The sequence below is a fragment of the Bos taurus genome, chromosome 2 (genome assembly GCF_002263795.3).
Source record: "Bos taurus isolate L1 Dominette 01449 registration number 42190680 breed Hereford chromosome 2, ARS-UCD2.0, whole genome shotgun sequence".
NCBI lineage: Eukaryota > Metazoa > Chordata > Mammalia > Artiodactyla > Bovidae > Bos > Bos taurus.
Window position 1 is genome coordinate 131237009 of NC_037329.1, and position 14076 is coordinate 131251084.

Consider the following 14076-nt stretch of genomic DNA (forward strand, 5'->3'; position numbering starts at 1 on the left):
ACAGGCCCCTCTGGTTTTTTGAGGATGCTGCCTGCTAGGGTCATCATGTCCTTCCTCTTGACTACAAGAGGGGATGTCCAGGCCAAAGCCCATTGTTTGGGAGAACAGAAGCCACTGCCCAACCAGGATTGTGCCTATGCTGGGTCCCCTCCCTCTGACACGGCCCACCCCAAATGACTCTGCAAACCCCAGAGACAGATGGTTCTACTGAAAACAGATATATACAGCAAGGGCTTGTATCCAGACAAAAATCTGAATCCAGACGCTAATCTGACAGAAGGCATGAGACCTAAATTTGAGTCTCATCGCCACTTTCTAGCTATATGACCTTGAGAAAGTTACTCAGCTTCTCTGAGCTCAAATTTTCGCCTCTATAAAACAGAGAGGATAACAAGTTAAATAAGTTCATTAAAAGTGATTTGCTCAGTTCCTGACAGAGTTAAGACCTTAAACTGGGGGTCCTCAACCTCCAGGATCTAATGCCTGATGATCTGAGAGGCAGCTGATATAACAATAATACAAATAAAGTGCACAATACATGTAACGCACATGAGTCATCTGGAAACCATCACCACCACCCCTCCCATCCTGCCATCCGCGGAAAAATTGTCTTCCACGAAACCAGTCCCTGGTGCCAAAAATGTTGGAACCACTGCCTTAAATGTTAGTTGGAAGGATGAGGTCAAGGGGAAAAATTAAAACACACAGCATTTTCACAAAAGTGAACTCAAGTGATGAAGGTGAGAGCTCAGATAAGCTGTTCAGAGGAATCTATTGATCTCTGATTATCTTGCTAGGCTAGCTAAAGCTGAAATATGAATTACCAGATTTGATGATTTCAAAACAAGGAACCAAACTCTTCTAGGAAGATAGATTGTGTCATTCATACCACAAAGAAGGAAGCAGCCTTGAGTGGGTGGATTGGCAATGGTAGGAGATGAATGTGTGTATTTCCCACTTCCCAGCGGGGTGATTCCGTGCCTCAGCTTCCTCATCTGTAAAGTGGGAATAATTGCACCTGCCACACAGGGCTGCTGTTTAGATAAATGAGCGGTTCCAGGAGACGCGCTGAGTGCCACCGGGCATGGCAGTGTTAGCGGGTGTGTTTGTGGGTGGCAGAGGGGAGCGAGCTGAATTAGGCAGGAAAGACAGGGCAGCTATCGAGGTGCTAAGGAGTGAAGGGAGGGGGGTCTCAGAGTCAGCTGACACACTTTCTAGCCAAAACGGTGGCAGGTGAGAAAGTTATTAACTCCTGTATTTAAGAGACCGGTGGAGGAAGAAAGAGAGGAATGATGCTCGGAGAGGCCGCGCCTGACGCAGCTGAGTGACAGTCAGCCTAGAGGATCAACCCAACAGTGACCTGACCACCTCAACCTGAGAGCTGCCGGTGTCCACGCTGCTGTTCTGTGGACAAAGTGAAAGGTCCCTCAGAGCAGGCAAGAACTTGACTTAACAGAAAGTCACATGGCAGACCCTTCTAAAGGTGGGACTTACTTGTTTTCAGATAAAAGCCACCTAAACAGTTTTTTTTAAAGAACATCAAATGTTTCCTGGGCTTTGCCTGGCAGCTTGCAGACCCGGCTGGGTGAAATTCATCCACTTGAATCACAGACTGAGATCTGGGAGGATGAGAATGCTTCTCTCGAATGAGCCTGGGGGTCAGCACCTCATCACAGGGTCGCTAAGGAAACAGCCTTTGTTGCCCCTCCCCTCTCTCCCTTGCCAGGTCAGGGCAGGGTGACCGAGCCACCAAGGGGAGGGATTTGGACCTAAGATATCCTTTTGGAGCCTCAACTGCAAAACAGCAGGGTGTGAGGGCCAGGGGAGGTTCAAGGATGATGGGGAAATTGCATGGTACCCAGCGGGTACTCACAAAAATGCTACTTCCCACTCAAGGTCATTCCTGAACTCCTCTGCGGGTGCAAGGACCAGGGGCCCTGTGGCTGCTATCAGGAATCAGGGCTCTCCCCGTTCACCTCGTAACCCCCAGAGCAGTTTGCTTGTGGAGACCTTCTAGAATCTCAGCTGCCTCCAGAGTCTTTCATGCTGAGTCGCTAAGTTGTGTCCAACTCCTTGCAACCCCAGGCTCCTCTGTCCATGGGATTTTCCCGGGCAAGAATACTGGCATGGATTGCCATTTCCTTCTCCAGGGGATCTCCTGACCCAGGGATCGAACCCACATCTCCTGCATTGGCAGGCGGGTTCTTTATCACTGAGCCACCAGGGAAGCCCTCCAGAGGGTTTACCAGGAACTTTAACCATGAGACTTCACGGCTTTCCTCACAGTCGAGCTCAGACATGGCGATCTGGAGATCTGTGCTGCAGCTGTTATGCTGCCTGTTACTCATGGGCCTCAGCCCCTGGAGAAGGGAATGGCAACCCACTGCAGTATTCTTGCCTAGAAAATCCTATGGACAGAGGAGCCTGGTAGGCTACAGTCCATGGGGAGGAGACTGTAGCCTACCAGGCTCCACTGTCCATGGGATCGCAAGGAGTCAGACACAACTGAGCAACTTCACTTCACTTTAGGCCCCCAGAAAAGGGGAAAAAGCAGACCACTGTGGCTTCAGAGTGCAGGATGGTGCTTCCTGTCTGTGAAGCATCACCAGTGCACCGGGCTGTTGGGAGCACTAGATGTCAAGGGAGTCCCTTCCCTAAGGGGGCTGCGGAATCTCTAGTCTGAAGCACCCAGGGCTGCCTATCCCCAAGAGGGTGGACCCCAGGCCCAGCTCCCTAGCTCCCTAAAGACCGACAGGCTGATGCTTGGTCAGCCCCCGAACTCTCGAGCCCTTAGCCCCTTCCCGGGCCAGCAAAGCAGGAAGAGAGCACCCTCGTCCTGGCTGACATGTTCCAGAGATGCTGCCAGGCCCCAGAAGAGGGGCTGGGGTCTGTTATGCCCCACATTACGGCCAGCTCGAGCCACACGCACCTAGCTCAGAAACTGCAGACTCAGAAGGCAGGCCGGGAATGGCAACGAGACGAAGGGGCTGGGTGTGAGAGCAGGGTGCAGAGGGGACTGTGGTCAAGAGGACAGACCGGCTGTTGATCGGCTCCAGCCACCGCGGCCGGGCGGGATGCAGCCCAGCGTGGCCACATCTTTTGATCTTCCCAGAGAAACCAGAACCCTTAGTTTTATGTAAAACGAAATCACTTGTTTTCACAACACCAACAACTAAATCCAAGTTTTAAATCACTGCAGGAGTCAACAATTCCCCTACCCCCACCCCCTGCTGCCCCAGGAGGGCAGTTTGCGACTGACCTACCATAACTTCAGCCACAGATGTTTGAGGACCAACTCAAATTAAATCAGACCCACGCCAAGTCTTAGGGATGTCCCAAATCCCCAGCTCATGCCCTTCGGGCATCCTGGGATACAGACACGGACCCTGAGGCTCAGAGAGGGCAAGTGACTTGCCCAAGGTCACACAAGCAGGGTAGCACCAGTTCAACGGCTTAACCTCTGTCCTGAGTTGCAGATTTTTCCCACCAACTCACACCATCTGTATCCTTAACAATTCTTTTTTTTTTTTTTAACATTTCAATAATTTTATATTCCAAATATGTCATTATTTTTTGAAGAGTCTTTATGTTGAAATTCCTCATATTTAATCCATTATTAAAATGTAAAACTATATTAACAAAATTTGTTTAAAATTTTATATATTTGAAGACTCTAAGATCTCCTTATTTTTGTCCCTCAGACCAGAGACATTTTTAGTGGTAATATTTTTTAGTATCTTTTCTGTATCACCTACTATCTACCCATCAAACATGTTCGTTGCTTCCTCTAAACTGTCTCCCTGCCCCTCATTTTACCAGCAATTCTTTCTTTTAAAAAATAGATATATATTGAAGATATGCCATGGAAATGATACACACCAAAATCAAGACAGTGGATACTTTTCAGAAAGGTCATGGGAGACCCTGGGCAAGCCCTTATTCTCTCTGGACGTCAGTCTCCCTGGTCTGCAAAGTAGCCAGTTGACAGAAGCAGCCTTTAAATGCCTTCCAACTCTGAAATTCTAGGCATCTATGAGGTCTCTTCTGCAGCCAGTACTTTGTGGCCTCAGATGAACATAAAATAGTAATAATAATAATAATGGGGAGGACAAGTCCACGGTAGCCGGGAAGGAACACTACAATTTTTAGTGAAACTTGACTCTTAGTTACTGGAATTCAGAAAGAACGATGTAAATACCCAGGCAGTTTAACCACCATCCAACAGTTAAACAAAAACACATCTGGTTTGACTTCATTTTCCTCAACTCCTCCCCAGCTCCTGCACCCCCACCCTCGTCTCGATTTTACCCCTTAATTTGAGAAGTCAAATTAAATGCAAACAATTGATTTCATGCCACAGCGAGGCTGAGAATTCCAGCATGGAAAACTTTAAGCATGATGTTTTTCTGGGAGCAATTAGGAAATGTTGGGGGATGGCATGAGGGGGTGGAAAAATAGGAAGACTATTCTTGAATGTTCTTTGGACACCAAGCATCAGAGAAGAGTTGCTGGATGCCCACTAGGAACCCAGCACTTAGAGAGGTCAAGTGAGTTGCCTCAGGTCACACAGCTAGGATTGGAACCCAAGGTGCTGATCCTAAAGCCATTCTGTGCCTCCTGTCGAGGCCTTTGTAACCTACACAGGGCCTTCCCTCTGGCCCTCATGAATCACCTGGTAGCGGCCAGAAATGTCTCACAGAGAATATTAACTCCTCAACAACAACCCCGAACAGTGGTCATTTCCAACTGAGCCATTCAATGGTGAAAAACCATTATAATCTTGCCAACCCTTCACAACTCTGCAAACTATATATTATTAACCCATATGACAGATGATTTCCTCACCTAAGGCTCAAAGAGGGAAAGAAACTTGTCTGGAGTCATACAGCAGTGCTGGGAATGAACCTCCAATCTACTGCCCACAGCTGCCCTCTAAAAGCAATCCTGTGGACTGTAGCCTGCCAGGCTTCTCTATCCATGGGATTCTCCAGGCAAGAATACTGGAGTGGGTTGCCATACCCTCCTCCAGGGGATCTTCCTGGCCCAGGGATGGAGCCCACGTCTCTGATGTCTCCTGCATTGGAAGGCGGGTTCTTTACCACTAGCGCCACCTGGGAAGCCCTCAAAAAACTAAGGACATCTCTAAAAAAAAAAAACCAAAAATACACACTGTTCAGCCTAGCTCCAGCCTGCGGAGGACGAGGACCACGACGTAGCACTGGAAAGCTGAGTTTGCATTCCTGTGGCCACACGGAGATTTTGAGAGCTGGTCCTCAGCCCAGCTTGCTCACTCTCCCCGTAATGTTCTCTTCAAGCTCTGAGTTTTGTATTAATAACTCCAGCTGGACCTATTCAAAGTGAGCACTCTGAGCTGTGCCACTGGATCCTACCCCTGGATTAGGAGGCCTCATCCCCAAAGACGTATACAATACCAAGATCACTGGAGCTGGTCCCCAGGGCTCCAGCCCCAGCTCCCCAGGTAGCATCTCTTGTTCTTGAACAAGTCACCTCCCTTCTGCAGGACGGGTTTCTTCATCTGTAGGACTGCATCCAGTTTGCAGGGTTGGTCGGGTATGTAACAACAGGTAGGGCTTGAGTATGGTTTCACCTCATTTCAAAGCTGGGACACATCCAGGCGGAAGGGACTGTGGCGGTTAACAGTCCCAGGCCTGTTCCAAGCACGGAGCTCCAGGCTCCTGGCCAAGGCTGAGACTAGGATGACAGGAGGTGGCATCTGACTGTGAGCAAGGCAGACACCGTGCCACTCGACAACACAACCCATCGGGGAATGGGCAGGGGCTAGGTGGTGGGTGACAGGTTTCCAGGGTTCGGGGCAAGACAAAACCCTACACCCCACCTCAAGTTTGCATTTTCCATTGAGATTAGAGCTGATGAGAGCCAAAATTTTCTTAAACACACAGGCATCAGCTCAACACTTTGCATACGTTAATCATACTATTTACTAATCCCAGCTAAAAGGAGGAAACTGGGGCAGGACAGGCAACAGAATTTGTCCCAGGTCACACAGCTAGGTTGCCTTTTTCTATTAGTGAAAACGAAAGGTTGGCTGATCCCTTTTACCCATGTTACTGCCTGTTAATCTCCTTGCTTGTGAATTGCTTGATTCCTTTTCTAAAGTGTCAGTTGCAGAGCCTGAAAAAGTTCTGTTATACAAGTGTGCAGATGTCTGTGTAATTTATCGCTGCATTCCCAGCACCTAGAACAGGGTTTGGGGCATTAATAAATGTTTGTTGAATGGAGACGGCGTTCTGTTTCTGCCCTCAGTTCATTTTTATTGCTCACAAAAGTCTTATGAGAGAGGTACACTCCCTTATCTTACAGGTGGGGTCACAGATACAGACAGGGGCCATCACTGAAGCCTCTATCTCACTCCAGGGGCTGGGAAGTTGGGAAGCCTCGTCCAAGAACCTTTTCTGCTTATGGAGTTCAGATGTATGAAGTTCAGGAAGAGAAAAGGAGACACAGAGACAAGAGTGGAGAGGAGAGGACAGACAAGAGTGGGAGGTGAGGGGAGACAAGAGTGGGCAGGGAGTAGAGAGTAGGGTGGGGAAGACACCCTGGGGAGGTCTAAAGATTGGAAGACAGGTCTAGGGCGTGGGGGGAGGCAAGACTGAACATCAGAAGAGTCAGAAGGAGGAACCAAGATCAGCCCCTCATCTCTTGGGTTTGTGTAGAAGTAGCAGAGGGATAAGGTTGTAGGTTTAGAGTCTGGCTTCAAATCCTGGCCTCAGACTTGCTTAACTTCTTCAGGCCTCAGTTTCCCTGTTTGTAAAGGAGATGATGCATGTCAAGTGTTGGAGCCTGGCACGCAGTAGGTGTTCAACAAACGGTTGCTGTCAACTTTGCAGGTGTGGGAGCCCACCCCCTGCCTACCAGGGAAGCCGCGCCCACCTGGAAGTCTTTTCCTTTCCGACAGCCCAGAGGTCCTTTCTGGCCTGAGAACGGCCCGGTCTTGAGATCTCCTCCTCCACCCACAAGCTGCTGTAAAGACCCCTCCCCCAGCCCCATTTTGCATTGAAAAAGGGTCTGAAGAGACAATGCGGGGGAAGGCTGGAGCTCCGCTCAGCTACCCGCCCCACCATTGTGACCAGGCTTTTAACCTTTTCTTAATCAAGAATTGCAGGAACCCACCCCGGGCCAGCCGCTCACCTGCCTACGCCCAGAGATGGATCGCAGCAAACTCCCTCAGCTTCGGGGGCTTCCAGAGCTCGGCCCCAAGGCCGCTGCGCCCCCCGCCCCACGGCTACAACTTCCAAACAGACTCCAACACGCCGGATGCCCGTCCCCCCGCCCCCCACCCCGCCCCCTCCCCGCCCCCCTGCGACTCCCGGACCCAAGTGCCTTCCTCTCTGTACTGTTCCCAGCTCCGGCCCAAACTACTTTTGGAGCCCACCCAGGCAGACCAGCCCCCTCCCCTGGCGGCTGTGCCAAGATCTCGAGACGGCTAGATGGCTGGCACTTCTGCGGTGGGCAACCCGAGTCTCTTGATCGCGGACCAAGGGGGCGCCGCAGAAGCCGCTCAGCCACTGGGCACCGGGAGGCGGTGCCGAGACCGAAGATGGGGGTCTCAGGCAGCGGCAGGGAGACCGCAGGGCTGCAGCGGCCGACTCGAGCGCAGTCAGCCCGCCTCGCCGGCTCCGCTGGGGCCACGTCCACTTTCTGGGCCCGCCCAGTGCGCCCGCCGGGAGCCGCGGATGCGCGCGAGCGCGGGAGCGGGACAGGTGGCTGGAGGTTCCGAATGGGCTGCCTTGGGCGGTGTTGAGGGGCGCGCGGAGGTCCCGGCCCGGCCCCTGATGTCCAGCCTCGCCGCCCTCTCCCGGCGAGGGGAGGATGAGGAAAGGGGGCCTGGGACGCTCCACATCCCGGGGGTCCTGGAGAGCCAGGAACCAGCGTCGAGTCTTTACCTGCGCAGAGTTCGTGGGCGAAGGTCTGTCCCGGCGCAAGGGACGCGGGGTCGGTGCTCTGGGAGCGCGGACGCGGAGGGGCGGGAGCGCGACGCTGCCCGGGCCAAGTCCCCCGCGGGCTTATAAAGGCGATCGCGGGGCTCGCGCGCGGCCGGGGCAGCCCTCCCCGGCCCCCGCCCCCGCCTCCGCCCCCGCCCCCGGCCCGCCCCCGGCCCGGGCCCTGCCGGCCGGTCGCGCCGCGCGGCCAGCGCGCCGCCTGCCGGGCAGCGGGGCGCCCTCCGTCTTCCTGAGCCCCGGCTCGGCTCCCGCCCTTGCGCCGGGTTGGGGCGGGCGCTTCCCAGCGAGGCCACGCTCTGTCCTTTCTCTCCGCGAGCTCCGGCTCTGATTCCGTCTCTTTGGGTTTGTCCTTATCCTTGGCTCCAACTTCCTGCTGTGTCTCTTCGTGGCTGTGTCTTTCGCGCCCTCGGACTTGTCTGCCTCTCTGTCTGACAACCCACCTGGCTCTGTTTGGGACCTCTGTCTCTCCCCATCTCTGTGCACGTGTCTTTCGGCCGCTGTCCACCCGTGTGTGTGACTCTCCTCCCTGTCCCATCCCGCCTTCCCACTCCAACCAGACCACTGGCCTGGCCCTTTCTCCGCTGGCCTTGGACTCTCTCCTCTGTTCAGCAGAGGAAGCGGAGGGATACCTCGGAGGGGGTGGCTCGGGGCGGGGAGCCCCCTCTCCTAGACGACGACTATTCCCTCTTTGTCCTTAGAGCCAGCCAGGGTTCCTGCTACTGCATCCCCTCCAGAGGTGAGGACCTGCCTCCCCGGTGACTAGAGGAGGAAGCCCACACTTTCCACCAGGTGGAATCAGACAGCCCAGGTTCAAAACTCCACCCTGGTGACCTTGGGCAAATCACTTGAGCCCTGTGGCCTGGCCGGCCCCTTAACCCGCAGAGGTCAGCTCCCCCAGCTGCCCGAATCACTTGCTGTTGTTGTTGCTGTTCGGGTGCTAAGGTGCTAAGTTGTGTCCGACTCTTTGGGATTCCATGGACTGCAGGACACCAGGCTCCTCTGTCCTCCGCTATCTCCACTGTCATATTCTGAGAGACAGACTAATATGAGACAGTGGTTGAAAAGTGCACAGGAAACTAAAAGCCCTCAAAGATAAAGGGAGGCAGGGCAGGACTGGAGGAGACTGAGGCCTGAGCAGAGAAGCTGTCAGTACTGGCAGAACCAGTTGTTGAGTCACTAAGTTGGGTCGGAGTCACTGAGACCCCATGGTCTGCAGCACACCAGGCTCCTCTGTCCATGGGATTGTCCAGGCAGGAATATTGGAGTGAATTGCCATTTCTTCTCCAGCAGATCTTCTTGACCCAGGGATCAAACCCGTTGGCAGGCGGATTCTTTACCATCTGAGGCACCAGGAAAGTCCTGGCCCAGAATTCTCTATCTTACCTAGGACATGCCGACCTTGGGCCAGTCATCTTGCATGCATTTTCTCCCAACAACCCCATTTTAGAGAGGAGAAAACAGAGGCCCAGACAGAGCATGAAGACAGCTTGTCAGTATACTGGAACCAGAACTGGGGACTAGCACCAAAGACCAAGAGTGTCTTTGTATTTTTCTTTTTTCTTGTATTTTTAGCAACTGATATTGCTTCTTTATTTATAGGAGTGATATGAAGCGTCCTTCCTGACATAAGTTTGTTTTTAGAAAGTGAATCAAAACATTGATTAAATATTATTTATGTATTCAATGAGTTAGATTATTATGGCAAAAATCATGGAGATGGTCAATGAATCAAGTTTGGGAAACAACACTTTTGCACGAGAAATGGTGAGTGAAGGCATCCAGAACGGAGTCTCCAACCTTGGAGGGGTTCTGTAATTGCTCACAAACTCCAAGGAAGGGGTTAGAGATACAAAGACACTTGAGATGATGTCACTGTCAGTGAGCCAGGGGCATATTCCCACCCGTCCTAGCCTGAACAGAGGCTGGGGGGCTGAGGCAACAGCAACTTGGATGGACCCTGTTTCACCGATTATGGGCTCCCACGCCTGCCCTTGACTTCTGACCTCCCCAAAACTGTTGGGGGATGGACACTTCTAGTTGCACCACATGGCCAGCATTGGGCCCCCTGTGTCTGAGTGATTTTTCCCCAGGTACCACTGGCTGAATGGCTAAGAATTGATGCTTTTGAATTGTCATGCTGGAGAAGACTCTGGAGAGTCCCTAGGACAGTGAGATCAAACCAGTCCATCCTAAAGGAAATCAACCCTGAATATTCATTGGAAGGGCTAACGCTGAAACTGAAGCTCCAATACTTTGGCCACCTAATGGAAATAGTTGACTCATTGGAAAAGACCCCGATGCTGGAAAGATTGAAGGCAAAAGGAGAAGGGGATGGTAGAGAATGAGATGGTTAGATAGCATCACTGACTCAATGGACATGAATTTGAGCAAACTCTGGGAGACAGGAGAGGACAGAGGAGCCTGGCGTGCTGAGAGGAAAGGAACTAAGAAAACTGAAGCAGGAGCTTGCCTGGTGGTTCAGTGGTTAAGAATCCACCTGCCAGTGCAGGGGACACAGGTTCAGTCCCTGAGCCAGGAAGATCCCACGTGCCTCAGAGCAGCTAAACCTGTGCACCAACTCCTGAGCCTGTGCTCGAGAGCCCGCGGGCTGCAGCTACCGAAGCCTGCACACCCTGGAGCCTGTGCCCCACGACAAGAGGAGTCACGGAGATGAGAAGTCCTTGCATCGCAATAGAGAGGAACCCCCGCTCATCGCAACTAGAGAAAGCCCACTCACAGCAACGAAGACCCAGCACAGTCAAAAACAAATAGAAAACTGAGGCAGTATCATTAAACCAAGGCTGGTACCGCCCAGCATCACCGAGTGCTGACTTCGTGTGAGGCTCTGGTCCAATATGAGTCTTTGTACATACTAACCCAGCTAATACTCACAACAGTCCTACCGAGTAGGGACTTTTCTCCCACCTTACAGATGAGAAAACAGGCACATACAAGCTGTCATTTGCAGAAGTGTCCAGCAGCCTGGTGTAAAGCTCTTTACAGGTGAAATTTTGTTGACTTCTCTCTGTAAGACTGAGGCAGGGTCATTAATGTCACCCTCGCTTTTCAAATGAGGAAGCTCTTGGCTTAGAGAGGCTTAACAACTTATTCTTTAAAGAATATTCACTGGGCGCCTGCTCAGTGCAGGCACTATGCTAGGATCTGGCGACACAAGTGAGCAAGACAGAGACTTCTGGCCTCATGGAACTGACATTCCAATTAAGGAAGACAGATAATAATCAACATTATAGTTAAGTAAGTTATATGTAAATTAGAAGATGATAAGGGAATGAATAAAGAACTAGAGCAGATATTAGGGAGAGGAGGCGTGCTGGGAAGGGGACAGATTGTGGCATAAGAGTGTTCAGGGGAGAGAAGACGAGGGAATTCCCAAGCATTCTTTAACAAGGAGACCTGACTCCTCTCTGGGATGCGTCTGCTGGGAAGCGGACTGTGGACAAGAGGCCAACTAGCAATATCTCTCTCTGTCTGCTGGGCTTCCCAGGTGGTGCTAGTGGTTAAAAAAAAAAAAAAAAAAAAACCCCGCCTGCCGATGCAGGAGACATAAGAGACGAAGGTTCCATTCCTGGGTCGGGAAGATCCCCTGAAGAAGAGCATGGCGACCCACTGCACTATTCTTGCCCAGAGAATCCCCATGCACAGAGGAGCCTGGCAGGCTACAGTCCACACGGTCACAAAGACTCAGAGACAACTGAAGCGACTTAGCACGCACACACACTCTGTCCCTGCTGAGACACATCAAGGAAGAAGCCAACCCTTAAACCGAGGGCAGGGGCATGCTCTGAGCCCAAGGCCACTTGATAGAGAAGATGGAAGCCAAGAGAAATCATTCCTGAGGCCACCCAGCCCACCAGGGGGATCAGGCTACCTGTGGGGAGTAGCAGTGTTAGTCGCTCAGTCATGCCTGACTCTTTGCGACCCCGTGGATGGTAGCCCGCCAGGCTCCTCTGTCCGTAGAATTCTCCAGGCAAGAACACTGGAATGGATTGCCACGCCCTTCTCCAGAGGACCTTCCCTACCCAGGGATCGAACCCGGGTCTCCTGCATGGCAGGCAGATTCTTTACCATTTCAGATATAGGCAAGGCCTGAGCTTTTTTGTTTTGGGTTTTTTTTTTTTTTTAATCATTTGCTGCTGCAATTGCTGATTTTTTAAAACAATAATTTTATGTAAGTGTTTATTCTTGGCTTGCTGGGGCTCTTGTTGCTGAGCAAACTTTTCTCTAGTTGCGGCAAGTGGGGCCTTGTCTTAGTTGCATTGTGCGGTCTTTTCTCTGCGCTGGCTTCTCCCGTTGCAGTTCCTGAGTTCCAGAGCCCCGGCTTGATAGCTGTGGCTCGTGGGCTTAGTTGCTCTGCAGCGTGTGGGATCTTGCCCATTCAGGATCGATCCCGAATCTCCAGTATTGGCAGGCAGGCAGATTCTTTACCACTGAGCCACCAAGGAAGCCCCTACCTGAGCTTTTGAGCAGTGCTCGACAGTCCTTCCCAGGACCAGCTCTAGCTTCAGCCCTAGTCCCAGACTTCCCCCCTCCCCAGTTCCGCCCGCCGCCTGCTCCATGCCACCTTGAGCCTCATCCTGGCTCAGCCCTCCTCTTCTCCGTCTCAGGCCGGGTCTCCCAGGCAGTGCTAATCCAAGCTTCCAGCTCATCTGCAGTCCCAGCCCCCTCCCGCACCCCCCGGCAGTCAGCCCTGTGCCCAGTACCCTAAGAAATGACCAGAGAGTGTCCCCCAGCCCCCGCTGTACTTAAAGGAAGCCTTCCTCACAAAACCCTGGGGCGCCCGCCCTGTGAGAAAACCCCATTGTCTGAGGAACAATGTCTCTATTTTCTCCTATATTTCTAAAGGGACTTGTGAGCAGGCTCCAAGTTCCAAGACAGAGAGTGTGGCTTCCTATTCTCAGCCCTGGAAAAGGCTGCAGGCCAAAAGGAAGGGTCAAGGCTGTCTGCTGGGGGCTGGATTCCAGAGATCAGAGCGGATTCAGGCAGGCCCAGCCATAGCAGTCCCATGGCATTTCCAGAATGGAGACAGGAAGGAAGGCATCCCAAATAAGTAGGAAGAGAGCTTGTACCCAGGGTGGCGGAGAGATCTCCTCCCCCGCTCCCCCCACCAGGACTTGGATCCCCTCTGATAAAGTCTTCCTGAAGATTCATCCATGCTCCTGGCTGTCCATCCCTCTCCCTGTCTTCAATGGACACATCTGAGATGGGCCTTGGAGATGCTCCCCCGGGGGCTGTATCATTTTTGCCTCCCACTTCCTGTTAGATGCAAACTTGAGGGCCCAAGAATACTTTAGGGCTTGGACGATGGCAAGCTGATATTTGGCAGCTTGGGGATTTCTTTAGCAATGTTCTGAAAGGCTTATGGCTCTTATAGCAAATAGATCAGACACCTACTAAGCCTACAAAATCATCCCCAAGAAAAAGAAATGCAAAAAGGCAAAATGACTGTCTGAGGAGGCCTTACAAATAGCTGAAAAAAGAAGAGAAGCTAAAGGCAAAGGAGAAAAGGAAAGATATACCCATCTGAATGCAGCGTTCCAAAGAATAGCAAGGAGAGGTAACAAAGCCTTCCTAAGTGAACAATGCAAACAAATAGAGTAAAACAATAGAATGGAAAAGACTAGGGATCTCTTCAAGAAAATTGAAAATACCAAGGGAACATTTCACATAAAGATGGGCACAATAAAGTACAGAAATGGTATGGACCTAACAGAAGCAGAAGATATTAAGAAGAGGTGGCTAGAATACACAGAACTATCCAAAAAAATCTTAATGACCCAGATAACCACGATGGTGTGATCACTCACCTAGAGCCAGACATCCTGGAGTGCAAAGTCAAGTGGGCCTTAGGAAACATCACTATAAACAAAATTAGTGGAGATGATGGAATTCCAGCTGAGCTATTTCAAATCCTAAAAGATGATGCTGTTAAAGTACTACACTCAATATGCCAGGATATTTGGAAAACTCAGCAGTGGCCACAGGACTGGAAAAGATCAGTTTTCATTCCAATCCTAAAGAAGGGCAATGCCAAAGAATGTTCAGACTACCACACAATCGCACTCATCTCATATGC

General features: G+C 51.6%; 1 protein-coding gene across 4 annotated transcripts in view; it reads right to left on the reverse strand.

Moving 5' to 3' along the window:
- Positions 1-14076, reverse strand: part of ALPL (alkaline phosphatase, biomineralization associated) — an 87329-nt gene that overhangs the window by 55583 nt on the left and 17670 nt on the right. Inside the window, exon 1 of one of the 4 annotated variants that reach the window (XM_015459997.3) lies at positions 7926-8019. The exons of 1 other annotated variant lie outside the window; for it this stretch is intronic. The gene's annotated coding sequence lies outside the window, so the exon portion shown is untranslated. 4 annotated transcript variants of the gene reach the window in all.